This window comes from Felis catus, chromosome X (assembly GCF_018350175.1).
Source record: "Felis catus isolate Fca126 chromosome X, F.catus_Fca126_mat1.0, whole genome shotgun sequence".
NCBI classification, from domain to species: domain Eukaryota; kingdom Metazoa; phylum Chordata; class Mammalia; order Carnivora; family Felidae; genus Felis; species Felis catus.
In genome coordinates this window covers 37,384,924-37,410,649 of record NC_058386.1, presented here as the reverse complement: position 1 = coordinate 37,410,649, position 25,726 = coordinate 37,384,924, and the positions used below count along the sequence as shown (strand labels likewise).

Below are 25,726 nucleotides of genomic sequence, written 5' to 3'. Positions count from 1 at the left end.
CTTAAGGTTCTTTTTACATCACTCTCAATTGTTTTCCTGAAAGGTTAGGCCAATTTACTTTCCCACTGGCTGTGGATAAAAATGATCATCTCACTGCACTGTCAACATCTTTGTACATTTTTAAAACCTTTTGCTATTTTTTAGGTGAAAAGATATCTTGTTGTTTGGGTTTGCATTCTTTATTACTAAGGAAGTCAGATATGTTTCTGATATAATTTGGGAGCACGAGTACATTTTTCTTTTCCGTTTGTGTGTTGGCCCATTTTTCTATGGAGACGTTAGCGCTTTGGTTGCTGATTGGCACTCGACTTATGTATTAAATATACTAACCTTTCACCTGTCCTATTACGCCAGAATGTACTCAACACATCTCACTTGCTTCTATTTTAATGGAGTTTTCAGTGTACCTAGAAAATATTTGCATGTTTATTTGTTTATTTAACACAAAGTGATTAATCGTTTTTCCTTTGTGTTTTCTTCCAGTGCTTTTAAGCTGAGAAATATTTTTCTCAACTCAGGATCAGTTGTAATACTACCTATTTTATCTTCCAGGGTGTTTTATTTTTTTGAAGAATGGTTGACATAAATGTTATATTGGTTTCAGGTGCACAACATAGTGATTCTATGATTCTATACATTGCTCAGTACTCACCATGATAAATGCTCTTCTAGAGATTTTGTGGTTATATTTTTTAACTTTAAATCCATCTGAAACTTATTTCCATGTATGATATAAGATGAGAATGTAACCTGATATTTTTTTTCCAAATATTTTTCTCAGCACTTTTGTTGAGTGTGTCATCCATTGGCATTAGTCTGTGATATTTACTTTAGCATACACTAAATTCTTCCATATGCTAGGATCTGCTTGAGGGCTATCTGTTCCCCTGTGTTGATCATTCAGTACTTCTGGTCATAATGATGCTGTAGTTGTATAATATGTTTGATATTTGGTAAAGCAAGTCGTTCCAACTGCCCACATTTTCACATTTCATAACATTATTCATCAGTGCTTTCTTCACACAGAACTTCCTATAACATTCCAGAAAACAATTCCACTGGGACTTAAAAAATTCCTTATCCCCAGTTGATAAGAGGGGGCAGGGAAAGGGCAAAGGAAGGCATTGCTGGAGTCCTAGGCCTTTGGAGAAGTGAGGAGGGCTGTGGAATTCCCTTCCATTCAATCCCCTCCCCTCTATGAAATAACCCAAAATCTTGCCCACAACCAAAGCTGAACAAAACACGATGACAGTGAAGTCAGGGAAGAGGCTCCAAGGGTAAGGCCAGTAGAGACTTTGAGGGGCCCCGTTAGAGATGGAGACTGCAGGGTCAGTCTTCCAGCAGTTTGCACATTCCTGGTTGGTATTATTATTATTTTTTTTTTTCAACGTTTATTTATTTTTGGGACAGAGAGAGACAGAGCATGAACGGGGGAGGGGCAGAGAGAGAGGGAGACACAGAATCGGAAACAGGCTCCAGGCTCTGAGCCATCAGCCCAGAGCCCGACACGGGGCTCGAACTCACAGACCGCGAGATCGTGACCTGGCTGAAGTCGGATGCTTAACCGACTGCGCCACCCAGGCGCCCCATTATTATTATTTTTAATGTTTATTTATTTTTGAGAGACAGAGAGAGAGAGAGAGAGAGAGAGAAAGAGAGAGAGAGAGAGAGAGAGAAAGAGGCAGAGAGAGAGGGAGACACAGAATCCTAACCTGGGGCTCAAACTCACTGACTGTGAGATAATGACCTGAGCTGAAGTCCGATGCGTAACCGACTGAGCCCCCCAGGCGCCCCCCAGGTTGGGTATTAATGCCTGAGTTTCACGCTGATCACATGATCGGACTTCAGAGGAAACCAAATTTGAGCAAGTTTGCAGGTGCCCCCACGCGGGGTGCTGTATCCACAGCGGCAGGCTGGTGGTTGAGCTGGGCTGGGGAGGAGATGGGGTTTGAAAGGGTAAATGAAACGGACAGGTTTTCAATAGCATCTAAAAACGAAGTCAAGGAATCATCCCCAAATGTCCTTAAGGGGTCTGTGACCCAGCAGGGGAGGGACTTTTCATATGGCACAGTTGTGGGAGTGACGGCTGGGAATGGAGAAAAATAAAACCATTTCCTCTTTGTATCCCACAGAGATGAGACAGTTCAATAAAACACTTACTATGAATAAGCAAAGAGGAGAAAATAAAAATCATCTGTTATCCCACAAGGCAGCTATAACTAATATTAACCGATGTTTGCTAGAGATTTTTATGGGGATTTCTTTTCAAAAATGCAATTATAATGTATTCACTGTTTTTTAACCTATCTTTTATTCTCCAGAATATTTTCTGAACATTTGTGCTTAAAAAAAGCATATAACATAATTTGTAATAGCTTAGAATATTTTATACTATGGGTTGATGATAATTTGCTTAAGCAATGCCATAACCTTGTATGTTTAGAGTTGTTTCCAATGCTTTACCGTTATATAAAATCCTGCACTGGACATCCCTAGAACTGAATTTTTGTGTCTCTAATTATTTCCTTTCAGTAAATCCTAGTAATGGAGTCACTTTATCAAAAGGTATATAGATTCAAAGCTTTTCCTATAGGCTTCTAATCCCCCTTCAGTCTACACACCCAACAATAGCCCGAGAGAGTCTGTTTTTCTGCATTTTGGCCCACACTGAGTATATTCCTTGTTCTGGGTTGCCCAAAATCTATTTGTAATATATTTTTTAACTTTTTAAAATTTAAGTTTATTTATTTTTTTGAAAGAGAGAGAATCCCAAGCAGGCTCCACACTGTCAGCACAGAGCCCCATGCAGGGCTCAAACCCACAAACCTTAAGATCATGACCTGAGCCGAAATCAAGAGTCAGACACTTAACCAACTGAGCCACCCAGGCGCCCCTATTTGTGATATTTTTTAAAGATGTAATTAAACAAATCCTAATGAGAGCTGACAGTTTTCACTAGTTTATTGGCTATTTGTTTATCTGGGCTGTGCACCACCTGTTTCTGTCTTTTGCCCATTTTTCTACTACTGTACAACCTTTACTATTGTTTATAAAAGCTATTTATATATCTATCATATATATCACAAATATGCTTCCCAGTTCTTGATTGTTTATGATGTTCTTTTCCATACCACAGTTTAAATTTTTTTAGATTTGACCACATAAAATTATTTTATGATCTATGCCAGGGGTGATCAACCTTTTGCTGCAAAGGGCCAGAGAATAAATATTTTAGGCTTTGGCAGCCAAACAGACTCTGTTCCAACTCTGTCTTTGCAGAGCAGAAGTGGTCACAGACACCCATCAATGACTGCATATGTCTTCATTCTAACTTTGGCCATGAGTGGGCAGTAGTTTGCCTACCTTGACTTTAAGCTCTCAGTGCCATGCTTTGAAAGTGGTTCTCCACCACAAGGATATATTATTCGATATTCCATTCTGGTCTGTATTCTATTCTTACATTTATGGCTTCACTTGTTAAATTTCTGGTTTTAATACATTTATAATTAATTTTGTTGGTTTAATTTTTTCTCGAATGGGTTACCATCTGGCCTAAGATCATTTATTGAATAATCCATACTTTCCCAACTGAATTGACTTGCAAACTTTTCTAAATTAAAAAATATGGACACCTGCACACATACTTGGGTCTTTAAAATGTTATTACTATTCTGGGGCTAGCAGCAAGCCTTTAAACATTAGAGTTTGTTAGTACATTTTGATATCTTATAGAGCAACTTCACACTACTCATACTCTCTAAATCTTTGTTGTTGATTTTTTTCTTCTTTTCCAGAATGTTCTTTAGACTCAATTTTGCAAGTTCTGATAAAAATTGCATTGTGTTTTGATCGCAATTGCATTAATCCGTAGATTAATTGCCAGATAAACTGACAGTCCAAGATCGTGGTTTACACACAGTGGAGGCTACTTTCTCATTATCTTTGGTCACATTGATTGACTTTATACTCAACAGATGCAACTGAAGAAAAGTACATCTTTGTAATTTGGGATTAAATGCAGTATTTCATTAGAAAATAAGATTTGTGCTTAAAATTTTGAAACATACTGGTTTACCCTACTGACATCATTATTACTAATTTTGCTTCTGTCATCTTACTTTATACCTTAATATATATACATATATATTATATATTAATTATATAATATAAATTATAATTAATTATGTAATATAATTATATATTAACATACAGTTTATACACATATATAATTTATTTATTTAATATATATATTTAGTATATATATATTTTTTAATTTTAAAGAGAGAGCACACGAGTAGGGTAGAGAAGCAGAGGGCGAAGGAGAGAGAAAAATCTCAAGCAGGTTCCACACTCAGCTCAGAGCCTGATGTGGGGCTCAGTCCCATGACCCTGAGACCATGACCTGAGCTAAAATCAAGAGTCAGAGGCTCAACCAACTGAGCCACCCAGGAGCCCTCTACCTTAATATTTTTACTTCTTCCTTCTGATTTCCTTTGTTTCTCATTCCTTGACAATAACTAGCTTTAATTCTGATAGAGGTTATTTAGAAGTTACTTTTATAAACAAGTTTACACTCTACTACTCTGTATGAATGAGGAGTGAAATGATACCATTTGAGTCTCCCTTGTTTGAGACAAAGGGTATAACACAATCTTACATTGCTGACTCTCACCACCTGGCCCCAGCAACCTGAGTTTTTATTAATAACATAATAAAGAATTTTAGATCCACCATCTTTTAAAATAATCATGTATCTCCTCATTTTGGAATGATTTTTCACATTTTGATTTGATTTGATAATCAGATATTTTTATAATATACGATTCTTCCATCCTACAGCTATTTCACAAGGCCTATGTCTTCCTGTGCTCTATTGTCAATGCCAGGTAGTTTCTTGAAGTTTTCCTCTGGATTCACTGGTAGATGATTATCAGAAATTTGTTATTCTTCTGAGTCCTCTAGATAAATCTCTTTCTCCTTCTTCTGAAGTATTTTTCACAGGCCTTGTTGTTCCTTACTGCTTATTCATCTTAGCCCTTCATCTTGTCCCCTGTCCCCTGTTAGGGGTAGAATATCCTCCTCCTACCTACCAGAAAATGACAGGCCGATGTACGAGCATAAACAAAATTTAACTTTGTGTACCTTTGCACCACGTGAGGGGGAGTCTTCTTCCTACCCCACCATCTGGTTACTTGGTGCTCTGAATTGATGTCTTACATGAAAAACTACAATTCCCAGCATGCACTGCTAGCAGCGTTCTTCCTACAATGGCCCCCGGTAAATAATGCCCTGTAACCCTATGTTCTGTGTATGTACTGTTCCTTCCCAAACCCAGGAGAAAAGAAAGAAAGATGCCTCAGCTTTGGGCTGGTTCAAATCCTGAATCTCTGGGTGAATCTCTAGTGACTGAAGCACAAACTATTTTCCTACGTTTTATGAAGCTGCCTTTGTGTCCCACCCCAGCTCCTGTTGTCTTGAAATTAGTTCCAGTTTCTTTGAGGTTCTGGTGTTCTATTACTTATCAGTCTTATTTTCCATGTTGGGAGCTTTATCCACCGCCCCCCACACCCCCCACCCCAGGCCTTCATTAGTGGTTTTTTTTGTTGTTGTTGTTAGATGTTGAGAGAGGTTTCCCTGGGGACTGTTAGCCAGATGCCACTTTGAATAACAACAGCAGCAGCAGCTAACATTTATTGAGCACTTACCAAGTACCATCCATCCATTTTCTCATTTAATCACCACAACAACCCTCATTTAACCTCTCTAAGACTAATTTGCCCAAGGATATTCTCTGCTAAGGGCACACACTGCCATGCACTTGTATTTAAAATCCTTTGCAACCTCTCAGGCTGCTTGGGATTCAAGCAAATATAGTGTGCCATCTTTCTTATACTTTTCTAAATTTCTTAATTTTTCTGATCCTGAATTAACCCCTTAAACGCCAGTGTTTCCTTCTTCCTTTGCATATTGTTATGATACATAAGCTCATTAGCTAACTCTGTGATTAATCTCTCGCTTGATATACATCTCATGGCATTCATGCCTCATTAATGAGCATTTAGTAATCAAGGATCCTTTAAAACTCTTTTAATTGGAGAAATTATATGTTCCAGGTACTTGAGTGAATGTCTTCCTTCTCTGTGTCATTTTTTAAACGTTGCAGAAGAAAGGTCTTAGATGGCCACAGCAATGCTAAGGAAGCAAAACACCGATACACAATGGTTGTTAAGATTTTCTGGAAAGCAGGCTGAGATGGAGTTTAAAGTGCATGATGGTTTGTAGGGAGTGATCTTGGGATCAACAACAGTGGGAAGAAGGAAAAAGCAGCAGGATTGAATACAGAGAAATGGAGTTGCAAACGCACGACCAGCAACAACCTCAGCTAACTCCTGGAGGAGGTCCGAGCCTCCAGAGTTCTCCCAAGTTGGGCCAAGATAGTTGAATTGTAGTACTTCCTCATCAATCAGCAACTGGAAATGGGCCACCTGGGCAGGGGGTGGCCTTGGAGGGATGGCGCTACAGCCTGAGGCATGCTCTGAAGGGCTGACATCGAGAGCAAACCATTCTTCATTGAAGGGGCATCTAGGTGGGGAGTATCACAGGGGTCTCTCACAATCCTCTCTGAAGTCAATCGTACCAAAGATGGGCGCACAGCTTCAGTGTATTTCCAGTTACTTTCAGGCTTGATGCCACTTTCTAGTACTTTTAAAATTCCAACAAAATGAAGATGCAGAGTGAATTGCTACTTTCGATGGGACTTGGCTAGTAATCGCTAAATCTAAGAACATTTGGGAAGGAAAGAGAACTGCCACACTGAGCAGTCTCTGGCTCAGACCTTTTACGTCCATAATTTCATTTCAACAGCTTGAGGTTACAGCTGAGAAAATGTAGACAGAAAACTTATCCACAGCTGACCCATTGTATGCTTAGAATGAGATCGCCACAGAACTCTTGGTCCGCCATGATGGCTCCTTCTGACAAAGTGGCTGTGATGTCACAGACATCTCACTTCTGGCTTTGGGAGTGTTTTGGCAAATGGTGGCAGAGCCTATGGCCAGGGAGCCTGGGCCAGAGCAGATGGTCTGGATGGTGCCCAGCACTACCCCAGGAGGGGACAAAGGGATCTATTTAAAAACAGGATCTATTAAATATGTCCCCTCACAAGGGTCTTCAGTGATCCCGGCATGTTGATGGGTCTTCCCGCCTTGTGGGAACCTAAGTGACAGAACCCATCAATCAATGAATATATTCTGAGAACATCTGTCACGTGCTTGGGCAGCAGAGGAGGCACAGAGATTTAAGAGTGGCATGTCATAGCCATAGAAGCACTGGCTTCCCATTTCACTTAGAATAAAATTCAAATTCTTTGCTATGGCTTATAATCCTTACCTTTATATTATATTATATACCTTACCCCCTGTCTATTTGTCAGGTCTTATCCTCCCCCTGCCCTTATGCTCCAGCCACACTGTTTTGTTTTGTTTTGTTCTGTTTTCAAAAGCTATTCCACTTGCCTGGAATCATCTTTTCCAAATCTCTGTGTAATTGGCTTAGTCCCTTCCTCCAGGTTTCAGCTCAAATTTTTCTGTTTCGGAGAGGTTTTCTCTGATTCCCATAGCTACAGTCATCCTCAAGTTAGCACTGCTTTAATTTCTTCACGGTACTCTTCGCTTTCTCAAGTTATCCATCATCTGTCTCCCCAAAGCATGGAAACTGCATGGAAATAGGGAGCTTCTTTGTCCTCACTATTTAGAGCAGTGCTTGACACATAACAGGGACTCAGATAATTATTGAATGAATAAAGCAAGCAGGAGAACTAGGTTCCATCCCTACTTCTCCAAGCGGTATGAAATTGGGAGGATCATTTAACCACTTTGTGGGTTTTGTTTCTTTGTTTTAATTTTTTTTTTATTTCTTAAGTAATCTCTACACCCAATGTGAGGCTTGAACTCACAACCCTGAGGTCAAGAGTTGCATGCCCTACCAACTGAGCCAACCAGGCGCTCCCATTTAAGCACTTTGAATGGAAGCATATTCATGTAGAATTAAGAGTTGGCACACTATGGCTCACAGACCAAGTATAGCTGGTTGCCTAATTTTGTAAATAAAGTTTTATTGGAACACAGCCATGCTCATTCATTCATAATTCTCTGTGGCTGTTTCCATGCTATAAGGGTAGAGCTGAGTAGTTGCAACAGACACTATATGGCTCTCATGGCTTAAAATATAAACAATCTGACTCTTTAGGGAAAAAGTTTGCTGACCCTTCCTGATCATCATATCTGGTCTACATTCCCTGCAGCATTTTTGTAAGGAACAAAGGCAAAGATGCATGAAAGATCTTTGTGAAGTGAAAAATGCTACTCATAAAAGGGGTTAACCTTATTAGTTAGGAAGATGATTATCATGAAGCCACTGCAATCACTCAATGATTGTGCAAAAAAAAAAAAGCGTCGAATTATATGATTCAGACTGCTTCAGGAGGACTTCAGGGAGGTGTGAAATCATCCTCCTGGGCATAGGCCAGCCAGGCCTACCTAAATATCAGCTTAGCCTTGGGGTAACAACCACTTCACCATAGTGGAGGTGAAGAGGAAACATACATACCCGGAATCAAATTTCCACTCTACCATTTATCAGCTGTGTGCCTTTGGAGCCTCACAAACTCTGCTTGGCAGGTTCCTCATCTGTAAAAAATGAGGAGAGTAAACATACCTGTCCCATAGGATTGTTGTGAGGATCAAATGAGATAATGCATGGAAAGAGACGGTACTGGGCTCACTGTCAATATCAATGGTAATTGTCAACTTCATCGTCACCATCTAGCTACCTCTCCCACATTCTGAACTAATTCTGTGGCTAAGGAAACAAGTTTCTGTGCCTGTCCTGTTATATCCTGAAGAGGTCAGCACAGGATACCAAGGGTCTCACTTTCCTCCATGTTTTTCCTGTGTTCATCCACTCCCCAAGGCTGTACTACTTTCTTCCAGATTACCTCTGAACCTTGGGTTCATCCTAGCCTCTCCTCTCCCTTACTTCCTACATCAAATAGACTTCTAATTTTGCTTCCTGAAACTAATCTCTAGTATCTGCGCTTTAGGTTCCACTCTTTTCTTTTTCAGAGAGAGAGAGAGTGCACACAGGAGTGGGAGAGAGGGGCAATGGGGCAGAGAGAGAGAGTTTCAAGTGGGGCTCAGTCCCACAACCCTGGGATCATGACCTGAGCCAAAATCAAGAGGCAGATGCCCAACTGATGGAGACACCCAGGAACCCCTAGGCTCCACTCTTATGGCCAAGGTCTTATTTCACAGGCTCACTAGCTCCTGGTTCAACTCCTTATCACAGCCTTCCAGGTGGGCACCTGACTCTATGCAATTCCAGCTCCAGTCCATCCTCCACGCAGCATCTATGTTACCTATGCTCTAGGATAAAATCATGCCACTTCTTTACTTTAAAAGCTTTGGGACTCCCCATTGCTTGTTAGTTGCACGAGGACCTTCTAAACCTGCCACCTGCCTACCCATGGAATCTCACCTTCCTCCAACTGTTTCCTGTTGGTCCCCTCCCCATGTCTGTGTTTCAATCACGTGCATCTACTTGCTGCTCCCCTAGGCAACCTACAGACCCAAGAGTAAGAAAAAAATGTTTGACATTGCAAACTATTGAGATTTGGAGAGTTGTTTTTTTATGCAACATTATCTCAGCAGAAATCTGAATAATATGTGACAGAGATTGTAATTGAGTAACCAGGTATTGAGCTGAAGTGTTTTTTTCCCCCTAATATAACATCTATAGCACAATTTCACTCCAAAATAAAGTCATGGATTTAAAAACTCACACATAAATACACATGAAGAGGGAAATCACCTATTCTGTCTTTGGGAAACATTTGCTAAACGTGTGTCTTATATACCCACAACCTCACTCCCATTAGTGGGGGGAAATTTTCATTTATAAAATAACATGGTAAAGTTTCAAAGAATAACAATTATGACTGCAGAAAAATCAAAGAAGCAGAAAAATGCAGAGGAAATGGCATCCAAGGAAAAGCCTGAGAAGAAGTTACACAAAATGGAGACAATTTAGGTTGATTGAATGATTCGGGGTGTAAGAAAGGAAGCGTTGTCAACAAGACAAACAGATAACCACGTGAGGTGTATAAATAAGAGGTGTATAAATAAGGGGCAGGAAGAGTGCGAAGAGTGAAAATCTGAGCAGTACCCTGGATGTGGAGCTGAGCCAGATGAGTCACCGAGGGGAGATTGGTGCTGTGGCTGGGTAAGAAGGCCCAGGTCATGGGAGAACAGTGTGCCCAAGTAGAGGTAGCTATTGAATTAATTCCTTTGGGCATTTATCTGAGAGCCTTAATGGATGCTTGAAGATCATTTTGTCCACATTAGCTACTGAGGACACTTGACCCTCAATGAGAGGCACCATTGGGTACATTAATCGCCCTTGCTAATGGCCTGACCTCTTTGATAATGTCACATATACAGTTCTGTTCCCGGATTGGTTTTGGAGTGCCCCTGCCCCCCATAATAATTCCATATTGTTTCTCTCACCTTGTTGCTAGGAAGGAAGGAAAGGAGCAAGGGTGGGAGGAAGGAGACAAGAAGGGCAAAGAGTAAGCTATAATTCACTTCTGGTAGCTATGTGCAAGGCAGTGTTGGTACCCTGGGAATTACCCAGCTAGGTAAAGATGTCCTATTTAGTTCCCGGGGCCGTGTGTGCATACTGTGAATTACTTTGATCTTCAGGAGTTGGAACCCATACCTAATTTATAGCAAAAACTCCTTGCTGGAAAAACATGGGGAGCAGGGCAGAACCCACCAGTTATCATTAGTCATCAAAGGAAAAAACTTTTTTTTCATCCAGCCTTTCTAGGTAATTAACATGACATCATCTAAGAGCCTGTGGTGTGAAATGGGTACTAAGTATCACAGAGAATTGATGTCAGCTCTTTTGGTGCTTCATTTCAACATAAACTTTGATAAACAGAACAGAAAGCGAATAGGGTATTTTCGTTATTTGAATATTCTAACATTTTCCACCCTGGAAATTATTTCTGAGAGTTAATAAATTACAAATGTCTGCTGGGTAGATCTAACGTCAGTGATTTCCCAGTTTCCATGGGCCATGAATTGCTAAATCCTTTGGGGAGAGCTTTGTATATCAGGTTTGAAAAAGGCTCTGCATCCAGAACATGCATTAAACAAACAAATAAATAAACAAATAAGTAAATCTCCCATATCAACAGGCAATGCCCTGGGCGATTTTGGCAATGGATCTTCTTTGATGGCAGTGTCCTAGTCTAGAACACAGACTTCATATAAATTCAATTAGTGCAGAATGAGCTATAGCTTGCAGTGGCCCATTTTAGAGAAGGGACTCTTTAGGGGCACCCGAGTGGCTCAGGCGGTTGAGCGTCCAACTTCTTTTTTTTTTTTTTTTTTTTTAATTTTTTTTTTCAACGTTTATTTATTTTTGGGACAGAGAGAGACAGAGCATGAACGGGGGAGGGGCAGAGAGAGAGGGAGACACAGAATCAGAAACAGGCTCCAGGCTCTGAGCCATCAGCCCAGAGCCTGACGTGGGGCTCGAACTCACGGACCGCGAGATCGTGACCTGGCTGAAGTCGGATGCTTAACCGACTGCGCCACCCAGGCGCCCCGAGCGTCCAACTTCTACTCAGGTCATGATCCAATGGTTCACGAGTTCAAGCCCCGCATTGGACTCACTGCTGTCAGCGCAGAGCCCACTTTAGATCCTCAGTCCTCCTCTCTCTCTCTGCCCCTCCCCCCAAAGTAAACAAACATGAAGAAAAAACAAAAGGGATTCTTTATAATTTTTATTAGAGAAAAAAGTTAATGATAAAAACATGGTAATTAAGAATTTTAAAGGAAAACATGGCTGTCTTAGCAGTCCAACAACTCCTAACAAAATAAGTAAGTAAAATAAATTTGGAAAGGGACTGAATCATTTTCTTCTACACACCTTAGGTTCCTATATTTAAAGTAAAAGGCATGGACCAGAAAATTTCTAAGTTCCTTCCTGGTGGCCAAGGGCCAAAATCTCCAAGTCTGTGTGTCAACATAAATTAAGGGTAGGCCTTCAGGTGCGCCTGGGTGGCTCAGTCGGTTAAGCATCCGACTTTGGCTCAGATCATGATCTCATGGTTTGTGAGTTCGCGCCCCATGTTGGGCTCTGTGCTGACAGCTCGGAGTCTGGAGTCAGCCTCAGATTCTGTGTCTCCCTCTCTCTCTCTCTGCTCCTCCCCTGCTCATGCTCTCTCTCTCAAGAATAAACATTATTATTTTTTTTTAAAGGGTAGGCCCTCATACCTGCAGCCAAGGTTCCTCTGAATCTAGCCTCCCACCTCTACCCCTACCTAACTCCATTTTCTGTTAACTCACACAACTCACCAGAAACCCCTCCACTTTACCAGAAGCACTCTTCTCGGTGGGACATCCTTGGAAAGGCCAGGCTCCAAATTTTTCTGGACCTTGGCCCATCTGCTCCCCTCATTTGGAATGTCATCCCTAGATTCCCTAAAATCCCACTTTTTGTTCGAGACACAGCTCACTGTTTGCTTCTTCTGTGAAGGTTTCCCTGACTAGATGAACTCTGACTCCTTCATTTCTCTGAGCTACTGTTTGTATGATCTCCAGCGTGGTTACATTCAGTCCAGTATGTACTGTGGAAGTCTCATTTAGTTTAAGGGCTGGGGCTGTAGAACCAGGCTGCCCAGATTCCAGTCCCATATATACCACTTATTTACTCTATGACCTTGAGCGGTTAGTCAACCTCAATTCACCTCTCTATGCCTCAGTTTTATAAACTGAGGATAATATGATATGTACTTCGGAAGGTGTGAGTCATGGCACCACTTCTGGCCAAATCATTTCAAGTGGATTTATTGAGAATGTCTCAAGAAATGTGTTCAGCATTCTACAACATCAGCATTTATCACATTTTTTGTAGTCTACCTAAAAATGTGTATTATTTTAATACATTCATGTTCATATAGGAAACTTAAAAATAACACCCAGAGATAATCATTGTTAAAAATGTTGCATTTATTCTTACAGACATTTTCCCATAAATTGTGGTAGTTTTAAATTTTTTCCAAGAAAGTCTTTGACACTCCTTCCCTCAAAAGGTGGAGCCTAATTCTATTCCCATTGCGAATGGGTCAGACTTAAAGACTCACTTGTAGCTATTAAAATGTGGAAGACATGGTGGTATGTGATTTCTAAAACTATCTCGGTGTCTCTCCATCTCTCTCCCTCTCTCTCACTCTTTAGCCCCCTCTCTCCCTTCCTCCTTCTCTCCCTGCCTTTCTCTTTGTCTCAACACTCTCTCTGGGGGAGCCAGTTGCCATATGGGGACATTCAAGCAGCACAATGGAGTGGCACATATGGTGAAGAACTGATGCCTCCTGCCAACAGCCACATGAGTGAGCCATCTTGGAAGGGATCCTCCAGCCCCTGTCAAGTCTTCAGAGACTGTAGCTCCAGCCAACATTCTGAGTCCAAAGACACGAGCTACCCTGAACTGAAACCACCCAGACAAGCCATTCCCAACTTCTAGACACACAGACACTATGAGATAATAAACGTTTGTTGTTTTAAGCCACTAAGTTTTGAAGTAATTTTTAAAGCAGCAATAAATAATTAATACACATACATATAACACCCACACAATATACACTATATATATTTCCCAAGAAATGGGAAAACACTTCATATATTCTTTTGTAACCCTCTTCACTTAAAAAAAAATTTTAACGTTCATTTATTTTTGAGAGAGAGGGAAAGCGTGCATATGCACATGCAAGCAGGGGAGGGGGCAGAGAGAAAGGGAGACAGAGGATCCAAAGCAGGCTCTGTGCTGACAGCACAAAGCTCAATGCGGGGCCCAAACCCACGAACCAGGAGATCATGACCTAAGCCGAAGTCGAATGCTTAACTGACTAAGCCACCCAGGCACCCTTTCATTTTTTATTAATAATAATGTATCATGAAGTCCTTTTCATATGTATCCTCAGTGATGATTTTAAGAGTCAGGAATTACATGCAGCCACCGCCAAGAACAATTTTTTTTAATTACTCTGTATATCTTGGAGGGGGGAAAAGAAACATTTCCCTCTACCCTCTTAGATTCGTTTCTGGGGAAAATTAAACTTACAACAAACCTATTAACAAGAAAAAGGGCATACAAATTTATTTGATATTAATATTAAAATATTTACACACACATGGGGGTCTCACAGAAAAGGAAGTGAAATTGAAGGAAGTGAGGAGGCCTGAGAGATTATATACCGCTTTAACAAACAGTTGAGAAATTTTTGAGAAATGACAAGGCAAAGAAAAACAGTTTGGGCCTCTAGAGGTGGTAAATTGTGGGTGATAAATATAAAGGGAAAACTAATAGAAGATAAAGGTTATTTCAGTGACATTTGTTACTCAGATTCAATCTCATGCCATCTCTGGGGTGATAAGAGTGCCTCTGGTGATTTTCCTCTTGCTGGTATGGGAGCAGGGTGGGGGGAACATCTTCGCAAAGGGAAATTTATACCTTGTCTTTAGGCAGAAAGGGGAGGGTAGAGAACTTTTCCCACATCTGCGGTTTCTCATTTGCCTTCAGCTCAAAATAATCCTTATGCCAAAGTGGCATATTTTGAGGTGGCATATTCTGATCTCCTTCAGGGTAGTGGGAAGTGGGGTATAAAATTCCCAGGGGCCAAAATCTGTATTCTACAGTTTGAGATGAGGCTTAAAATGTGACCATTGGTGCCATTGCTCGAAGGAGAAAAGAAATTCTAACTGAGGTGTTTGTGGCTGGTGTCTATTCTCTCCCTGACGGTGGGTTTTGCTGCAGGAGGAGGACTATGGTAGGTAAGTAGATATGAAGACATAGAATGGGATGAGTTTGCATGTAGTCTGAAGTATGGTGCAGGAGATTCTAATGAAAGAATGGTTAGACTAGAGGTGTAGAGACCCTGAGGATTAATGAACTCTCCCATGAGGGAGAAGAACATTCCAAGGATCCTGGGCTCAGCCTTGGGTGAGTTGCATAAATAGATGGAGGGAAGAGAAAGAGGGGATGAAAAAGAAAGCACAAAAAGAGATATCAGCAAGGATAGGGAAAAGTGGTGGCAGATTGAGACCACGATAGCCAGGACAATTAGCATGTCAGGAAAGTGAAGGGAAAATAGGCATGGTCAAAAGTTTCAGATGCCATGAGAAGAAAAAAAAAAAAACAAAAAAAGACCATTGGATTTTACAAGAAGGTCATGTAATGGTCTTTCAAAATACCAACTGGGGTGAGCATGGGAGACAAGAACCAAACTGATGCTTGCTTTGGCTTTGGCTTGGTTTGATTTGGTTTTCCCCCAGGTCTTTTTCAGTAGATTTCTAGGGATGAGTTCATTGGGCATCCCCAGGAAGTCTCCTCTGCCCTTCTAGGCTGGGCTAGGTGCCACATTCCTATGCATTTCCTCAGCGCCCTGTGCTCTCCTGCCACACAATATTTAATCACACACTGTAGACAGGAATCCCATATTTGCCCATCTTTCCACCTCTAGAGTAGCAGCTGCTCTAGAGAAGGGAATGCTTGGTTCTCAGCCATGTCTCCAGGACCTAGCATGCTTCCTGCATACTGTAGAAGCTTGGAGAATCTTTGATGAGTGAACGGGAGAGGGAGGAACATGGAAATAGAAGGAAGAGGGAAAGACCTTTGTTGAGAAGTGTGGCCATGGAAGAAGGGAAGCAGTAGAACCATAGTGAGGGAGAGCACTAGAGTCAGGTGAAGGGATGACCTTTCAAAGGAAGGCTGGTTTGAACTTGGTCCTAGAACCATCTAAGCTGGAAGCTAAGGATGGACCCAACAGTAGGCTTTGGACCCAGTATAATGACAAAATCTGTGTCTGTCTTGGCCCTTGGAAGGCTAAAAAGCCTAAACACCTATATAATTTCTTTTTTTTTAATTTCTTTTTAAAATTTATTTATTTATTTATTTTGAGAGAGAGAGAGCATGAGCAGGGGAGGGGCAAAGAGAGGGGGAGAGAGAGAATCCTAAGCAGGCTCTGTGCTGTCAGTGCAGAGCCCTATGCAGGGCTTGATCTCATGAACCATGGGATCATGACCTGAGCCAAAACCAAGAGTTGGACACTTAACCAACTGAGCCACCTACATGCCTCACCTATATCATTTCTGCTATCTATATTTGTGCACAAAGATCATGTGCTAATGTAGATCATCCTCTTATTTAGTCAAGATAATACTTATGAAATGAATAAGATACAGAATTCTTATTTACTGTATTATCAAAATGTTAGCATTCAAATTCTAGATGCAATTTGGAGGTAGGCATTCTACATATAATGTGGAGTAAAAAAATCATGTGTGCTTCATATATTGAAATTTTTTCAATCTGTTGAAGTATAAACGCATATTGATCCTCGCAAAAGTTAAACACTACTGCAGTTAATGATGATGTGAAAGCTATTAATTTTATATTCCAAAACAATTATTATGAACTTTCAAATAGTTAAGTAGAGATTTAGATTGACAGTTTACACCACAATCACAGAGTATTCGTTGGTAAGTTTAAGAAGAACATTAATTCCTTTCTGAACCGACAAATGTTTTATAAACACTTAAATTCAGAAATAATACAAGTCCAAAAGACAGAGATTAAACTATATCAGAAGCCTGTTTTTTAAGAGATTGTTTTCAGTGCTACAATTTATACCATTAAACCAAATAACATAGAAGACTGTTTCTGAACATTTTTTTAAATAAATATTTATTCATTTTTGAGAGAGAGAGAGAGCACGCGAGTGAGCGAGCACTGAGTGTGGGAGGGGCAAAGAGAGAAGGGGACAGAGGATCCAAAGTGGGCCCTGCGCTGACAGCAGAGAGCCCAACGCGGGGCTCAAGCCCACGAATCATGATGAGATCATGACCTGAGCTGAAGTTGGAAGCTCAACCAACTTAACCACCCAGGCGCCCCGTGTGTCTGAACATTTAAGAAAGCATCTTTCTCAAGAAACTCACAGAACTTCATTTAGGGGGATTGCTTCAATTAATGCCTCACCATGACCAAAGTTCAAGTCCAACAGATGAGAAAGAAACCTCCTTAGCCTTAGTTGGTTACTAGTGGAAAGGAAAGAAGGCTTAATAATCTGATGGCAGCCTTACCCCAGCAGAATCCTATATTAATAGAACAAGCCTCAAAATATCTTGCTAATCCCCCAGCCTCATTTGACAGTGAGCATCCTTTCGGTATCACAAATATACATTCTGATGATCACACAATCAATCAAGCGGCTCAGAGCACCTGAGAAAATGCCATCTCTAATCTACAATGTCAGTCTTGTAAAAGTTGAGTATTAGATTTTTAATAATAAATATTTCGGTACATTTTCAGATTTCTCCTTATGACTTGGAGGTTCATTTTATGATAGTGGCTTTCACGTTTGGCTTTAGCTTTGACCAAATATGATTTTTAACACTGGCCTTTTAGCATTTGGCCACAATGTGTATTTAATGTACAGTAATAAAAACTATGAATCCCAATGGGAGATAGATAATCCCTTCCATGTTTGGAAGAGGTCTGTGGCTCCAAATTTGAATGAAGGGAAGTCTTGAGAGGGTTTTGTTTTTTGTTTGTTTGTTTGTTTGTTTCTCCCAGAGGAGGGCTGGATGGACAGGAAGATGGACCTACATCCTTTACTCTAATTAAAGGAATAAGATGAGTGAGATGAGGCCTCCCTGACAATGAGGCAGGTGTAGGGAAGTGGCTTTTTGATCGGGAGGCACGTTTTGTATCTTTAACAGACCAAGCAGGTAATAAGAAGAGGCACAGAAAAGAACTCTCTGGTTCTTAACAAAATTAAATCTTAGACGGGGCTCCAAGCCGGCCCTCCCCATTCCAGAATTCTCTAAAGAGAAAATGCTATCAGCATGAGGATTGCAATTGCCTGCATGTCCGCTGACAGATGCAGGAATTAATCAAACATAGTAGTGAAGGTGCAGTGGGGCTGCAGGGATCAGAATCCTGGGGTCACCAAGTTGCCAGATAGCGCTGGCACCGAGCAGCCAGGCCCCGCCCTCACAGCCACTTGCCAGCCTGTCTTGCTCAGTGTGGAACTCAGCTGTCCAGAACCCTAATTGCTTACCAGCTGCTTAAGCCTCCCCATTGTTCACAGAGATATTTGAAGCAGAATAAAATTTACCTTCCAATTACATAACAAGCACAAATTTTTCCCCACAATTCCTGATTTATCTGGACATTTATTAAGCACCTAAGCAGGAGAAATCTGAGACCCAGAAGAGTCTTTGACATTACCATAGAACAAAGTAGTTGGGAATGTGACGTACAGATTCTAACAGGGCTTGGAATTCTGACCCTTTAAGCTCTTTGACCTTGGGCAAGGTATTCAAAATCCCCGAGTCTTATTTTTTCACGTCTGTAAAATGAGATTGAAACCCTGACAGGCCCGATGAACTCCATCTCCCCATTTTTTTTCAGCTGGAGTTTTCAAGTCTCCTCAACCTCCTGACTATTCGTTTGGCCTCACCCACTTTGCAAAGTCTTTGAATTGTCCTCCTGGTAGAAATGATTCACGTTTGAGCAGGGATGTCAATTTGGGCATAAGCTCTGGTCATCCTGGATTCAGCATTCGAGCAAATCAGGGATCTGTTTAAGGGCAGGTCAAGGAGCTAACAGGAAAGACCACCTTCTAAGGGAAAACAAAGTCCAACCAGTTTGACTCAAGACCAAGGGGCCAATAGACATATACAATCACCAAAAATACGACCATAGGTATTTTAGTCACATTTAGTGCATTCAGTGATGGAAAGCATACGCTATCAGAGTATGTGCAAATTTGGAGATTTGTGAGGGTTTAGGGAGGTATCCTTGTCAAATGTCAATGGCTTAACGTATTATCTTATAGATCCTGTCTATTCTTTTAAACAATATTTAAGATGGTCCCCAAACTTGGGGATAGCAGGATGCTTGTCTAAGCTACTAAAAGCAACTGAAATCCATAGCAAATAATGAGTTATTTACTTAGATCTTCTAAGCAAAGGATGTTTCCATGAGGTCATATCAGAACAGCATCTACCTGAGCAGGGAAATGTATTGATGTGTTTACAGAAGGTTCCCTATGAGTATAGGTACTAAATAAACAGTGCTAATAGACAAGGGATCAGAGAGGCGGCACGATGTGAGCCCTGCTTTCAGGCGATTTTACGTTAGTTTGACTAAAAATAACAATAATAATACATATTTTCAAGACATTTTACAATTTTCAAAGAGTTTTAATACCTATTCTCATTTCATCCTCAAAGATTCCTGTAAGACAAGTACAATTAATTCCATTTTATTTTTTTAATGCTTATTGATTTATTTTGAGAGAGAGTGAGCGCGCGTGAGAGAGAGGGCACGTGCACAAGTGGGGGAGGGGCAGAGAGCAAGGGAGCCACAGAATGTGCAGCAGGCTCCCAGGCTCTGAGCAGTCCGCACAGAGCCCTACCCGGTCTCGAACCCACAAACCCTGAGATCATGACCTGAGCCGAAGACGGACGCTTAACCAACTGAGCCACCCAGACGCCCCAATTAATTCCATTTTAAAGATGAGAAAGCCGGAGGCCCAAGAAGCAAAGACATTTTTCTAAAGCCATGAAATTGGTATATAATCACATCACCAGCCCAGGGTTTCTGACTATAGGTTTAATGTTCTCACTTACCATAGCTGCATCTTGAAAAAGAAACTTTCTGCTTTAGCTAAAGCTAAAAAGGGAAGGAGTAAAACATTTTTTGATTGATTTTCCCAATCAATCAAGACCCTATAATCCATCTGGCCCTGGCAAAAGTGTCATGGAAGAATGAGTGGAAAAAGAAGATTTGTTTCCTACGGTTCAAAGGCTTTCAAATTAACTGGATGTTAAGAAGCAAGTGGGAAAAAAAATAGGAAGTGATAAGAAGACTTGAACTTATAGAGTTTATATGTCCCAGTGCCTGCAGCAGGGTCTAGGACACAGTAGGTATAGATGCATAATAGAGATTTATCACATAAATAAAAGATCAGTGGGAACAAATAGATAACCATGAAACATACCTTAGTATATATTTTAATTTCAAACGTGGTAAAGAAGGAATCACAAAGAAATAGAATTAGATGTTATTTAACAGAAGGGGTTTAGAAAATGAACTAGTTGGAGAAAATCAAGTTAGAACCCTATTTCATGATATAATCTCAATATGTCAAGAAAATTCCAGATGAACCAAGGAGTCAAATGTTAAGAACAAAATTATTTTTTAAAGGCAGAAACTAACTATAAATTATAATTTTATTAATTTTTGACTGACAAGGGATTTCTACATCTAAATAAAATGTAAGACATCATACTGTGAACAACTAATCACATGATTACGTTAAAAAAAGACTTGGTTCTTGGCTTAAAATTTTTGTATTTCTCTATGTACAAGGACACTATGAATGTCATATGATGAACTAGGAAATGTATTAATAATAAACTAAAAAAACAAAGATTAACCACTTAACATATTAAAAAATATAAAAAGTATATAAAAATCACTTAACATATAAAAAGCTAGCATCTCAATGAGAAAAACATAAATACACTATGAAAAATGGTCAAAGAATATTAAAAAACTAAATCACAGAAGAAATTAAAATGGAAAATAGCTGAAAAAATACCCAACCTCACTGTTAATCAAAGAAAAATAAAAACACTGAAATATTTCATTTTTTTTCCTAGTACATTTGTAAGAGTTAAAATCATAATGCTCAATACTGCCAAAAGCATGATGAAATAGTCCTCCTGTAAACTGACGGTAGCTATTAAAATGGTAAAACTTCTAGAAGGGCAATTTGACAAACGTTATCCAACACTGTCTAAAGTGCATAGGTTTTGAATCAGTAACTCTGTTTCTAGAAAATCATTGTAAGGAAACAATCAGAGATGCAAAAAGATATATATATATGTGTATATATATATATATATATATATATATATATATACACATATATATACAATGAACCTCTTCTTAAGCTTCTTGATAATAATGAAAAAAATGTGAACTAAATACTCAAAGCCAGGAGATTGTTAAGCAAATAAGTCATAAGATGGAATGTTATGCAGTCATTAAAAATCAGGCTTTAAAAAAGAATAAAAATAAAACTCAGGCTTTCGATGAAAGCAAAAATAAAAATCAGGCTTTTGATATTAAAAAAATTTTTTTAATGTTTGTTTATTTTTGAGAGACAGAGCATGAGTGGGGGAGAGGCAGAGAGAGAAAGAGATAGAGAATCTGAAGCAGGTTCCAGGCTCTGAGCTGTCAGCACACAGCCTGATGTAGGGCTTGAACTCAGAAACCATGAGATCATGACCTGAGCCAAAGTAGGACACTGAACCGACTGAGCCACCCAGGCACTCCAAGTCTTTTGATACTTTGTACACATCAAGCAATACAAAAGAGGTTAAAAAAAAAAAGCTACAAAAGAGTATTATAGTATGATATTATTATTTTGAGGGGGGAAGAAGGGAAAGAAAGCAACAAAATAAAAACAGCAACTTCTGATAGCCACAGAGATATCTCAGAACGGTGACATCACAAGTGATTTCTTTTTTTTTATGTTTACTTATTTTTTTAATATGAAATTTATTGTCAAATTGGTTTCCATACAACACCAAGTGCTCATCCCAACAGGTGCCCTCCTCAGTGCCCATCAGCCACTTTCCCCTCCCTCCCATCCCCCATCAACCCTCAGTTTATTCTCAGTTTTTAAGAGTCTCTTATGGATCCTGAGAAACTTAACAGAAGACCGTGGGGGAGGGGAAGGAAAAAAAAAGTTAGAGAGGGAGAGAACAAGTGATTTCTTATTTGCTGTTTCATTTTGCTTTTCTGTGTTTTAAATGTTTTTCCCACATTTTTGTAATGGGGAATTCTCAAAGAATACCCAGAAATCTCTGGGCAATAAGATTACAAATATTATTCACTTTTGTCTCAATGCTCCTCTGTAGGCTTTCTATATTTTTATAGACAGCATGAATTATTTTTATTGAAAGGGAAAAAGTTCCTTTTTCCACAAAGAAGACAAGACTATCTCTTGTGTGTGGCATTCTATTTCAACGTAGTATTTGTACTGTGAAATATATTTTTAATACTAAAGATCTGGTCTGAATAATCTAGAAGAGATGAAAAGTTCCAAATGGATACAAATTTGGCAGTGAGTCCCAGGTATCAAATATCCTTTCGATTCTTTCCGCAAGGAAACTGTGACAGAAATGAAGACTTATTTCCCTTATTTTATGTTCAGCTTTCATGGGAGCCTGTGGGATGGAGAAGGCTTAGCTGCAGGCATGTCCCTGTGTGCTCAGAATTTGAGAGAATGAGGAACAATAGTTGGGGTGTAGCTGAATGGAGAAGTCTAAATAGTATTTATGCAGTCTGCACACATTTTTTCAGGATCCTACAATTAAAAAAAATCTATAAATAAGCTGTTTATTTCACCTCTGTGTGAAGCTTAAGTAATGTTGAGCGACTTTTCAATAAATGGTATTTATAAATAACAATGGCTGACATTTATTGAGTACTTTTTCTATGCCAGACACTGCATTACATTTTGTTCAGATATTATTTCTTTTAATCTGAACAGCAGCCCTAGGAGGCAGGGACCATTTGAATCCCCACCCCCTGAAAGACTTTAAAAAAGGGAGCAAGAGAGGTTAAGTAAATTGTCCAAGTTCTTAGGAAGTCATAAAGCCGAAATGTAAAACCAGGTTGATCTGAATTTAAGCTCCAAGTACTTTACACTTCATCGTCTCATGTATCTACTAAAGCTAAACATCACCCAGGAAAAATGCATTCACATAGTCACCCAAAGATGCATACTAACTAGAAAGTTAAATAGCAGTACTGCTCTTAAAAGCCAAAAACTAGAAACTACCCAAATGCACATCGGCAGTTGAACAAACCGAAGTATATTTACTCAATGGAATGTGATAGAGCAATGAGAAGGAATTATCTACAATTACCCGTAACAAATGGATGACTATTACAGACAAAATGCTGAGCAAAAGAAGTCAGGCCCAAAAGAGCGCATAACTTATGACTCAATTTACACATTTAAAACATGCAGAAAAACAGTCAAAATGAATCTATGGTTTTAAAATTGGGGTAGCGATTACTCTTTGAGGTTGGGAAGTGGTGGTGGAGGGTGAAGCCTGGATGGTGGCACAAGAGGGTTTCTGGGGTGCTGATAATGTTCCATTTCCTGATCTGGGTCCTGGTGACAAGAATATGTTCACTTGTGCAAAATGAATTGAGAGGTACATCTGCCCATACGGCTAGTGACTCCACAGGAAGAAAGTAGTGGGTAATAGACACATGGTTTAGTTTCTACTATGGGGAAACCTTAAACAAAGACAGTCCACACACAGGAAAATAGTACAAACTGATGAAGGAGGGTCAATGAAATATGATCTGGTAACAGCCAGCTTTCTGAGATATAAACAATTAGCCCTGGAGAGTGACAAATAATAACGCCACAACAAGCTCACTTGGTTACCTTTCCATCAGAATTCAGAACCACGGCGTGTCTGTTTGGACAGCAGGAAAGTGTTTGCTTTAATATCACCACCTGCAGAATGAAATTCAACCAATTAAGTTAGGAAATTGCCATTTGCAGATAATTATTATTTAGCTGGTTTCTAACTTCATAGCTTTGCAGCCATTTGAGGACAAGGTCTCAGAACTGCCACAGGGTGTGGTATCAGAGTTGGTCTATTTTAACTTAATGATCTGGAAGAGGAAATAACCAGTATGGTAATGACATTGCAAACGATGCTAAATTGAGAGTGTTGCAAATGCTAATAAAGGCAGAGGAACAAAATGAGAAGACTTTGCTGATAAAATCTGGGCTTTAGTGAATAATACCAGTGTATTGAATTTCCAATTCTCTGCCTCAGCAATAGATTCTTGAGCACACTGCTTTGTGCTCAAAAATAAAGGTCTCACCTAAAAAAATTGAAAGTTCTATATCAACATTGTAATTTTAAGTAAACTTTTAAACATTTTAGAATAGTATTGAACTTAGAGAAAAATTGCCGAAATAATACAGAAGGTTCCCATATACCCCACACCCAGTTTTCCCTATTATTAATGTGTTACATATTTAATGAACCAATATTGATAGATTATTATTTATAAAAGTCCATACTTTCTGCAGATTTCCTTAGTTTCTACCTAATGTCCCTTTTCTGTTCTGAGATCCCATTTGGGACACCACGTTCTATTTAATCATCATGTCTCCTTAGGTTCCTCTTGGCTGCAACAATTTCTCAGACTTTAGTTTTGAGGACCTTGGCAGTTTTGAAGAGTACTGCTCAGATATTTTGTAGAAAGTTCCTCAATTGGGATTTCTCTGATGTTTTTCTCATTAGTAGACAGGGATTATAAATTTGGGGGAAGAAGACCACAAAGATAAAGCACCAATGTCATCATATCATATTCGGGGTGTCATAGCAACTATCAACATGACTTACCACTATTGACGTTGACCTTGACCACCTCGCTGAGCTAGTGTTTATCAGGTTTCTCTACCCTATTTCCTCTCTCCCCCCTTCTATCAGTGAACTCTTTGGAAGGCAGTCACTACGCGCAGCCCACACTTAGAGACTGGAGGATTATGCCTATAAGAGGGCAGAGTATCTACATGAATTATTTGAAATAGATTCTGCATGGGATATTTGTCTATTTCCCCCATTTATGTACTGAATTGTTGACTCATGTCAGTATGGACTCATGGATATTTATTTTATACTCTGGCTTATAATCCAATACTATTGCATTTTGTTCCTCAAATCATCACAGTTTTAGCCATCACGGAGCTCTTTCACTTGGTTCCTGTGTCTCTTTGACATATCACCATCATTGTGGATCTTCTTGAACACTTCCTTATTTTCTCGCAGTAAAAGATGCTCTAGGATCATCTGCATATTTCCTACTCCAGTCCTAGAACCAGCCATTTCTCAAGGAGCTCTGGTTCCTTTTATTGGAGAATGGTGCTACAAACCAAGACCTGGGTTCTGGGTGTGATGACTGCCACTGGGGAATTGTTGCTTCTAGGCCTTATCAACAGACAGTGCAAGGAAATATATGTGTGTATACTAACTTGTGTGTGCACGTATCTATAAATATTTTTATGTGTCACCATCTGTATCTATATTAAGCTAAACATGAGTTCATACTGATGTTTCCAAATCCAATCCATTACCACGTGGATTATTCAAGTTACTTTTCCTTGCTTCCCTATAACTTTTTCACTTCAACAGCGAGAAACCTGGCTTCAGCCATCTACCGTCCATTTGCTTAATTGCTTAATCCGAGTATAAATGTATAGTAGTTTCAGAATTGTTAACCAATATCCTAATGGGAAACAATTTTATCAACTATAGTGCTTATATACAGTTCCTTTTATCTTTTAGTCTTATAGACTGTATTCATTAGCTTAGTACATTTCTCCCCACCCTCTTTGGTTATGCTGTTTAATACATTTGTAATACAGTTAGATTCTTTTGTCATATTCTGCATTCCATCCTGGGATTCGCTGACCTGCTAAATGACTTTTTAATATTTGCATACAACAAGGTTCACTCTTTGGGTTGTGGTTCTATGGGTTTTGATA

At 39.7% G+C, this 25,726-nt stretch overlaps 1 long non-coding RNA gene across 1 annotated transcript in view; it reads right to left on the bottom strand.

The window, feature by feature from the left end:
- The window catches only part of LOC123383417, a 146,987-nt gene that overhangs the window by 4,671 nt on the left and 116,590 nt on the right, over positions 1-25,726 (bottom strand). The window contains exon 3 of the long non-coding RNA XR_006593127.1: positions 23,609-23,680. This is a non-coding gene — a long non-coding RNA (uncharacterized LOC123383417). The remainder of the gene's footprint in view (positions 1-23,608; positions 23,681-25,726) is intronic.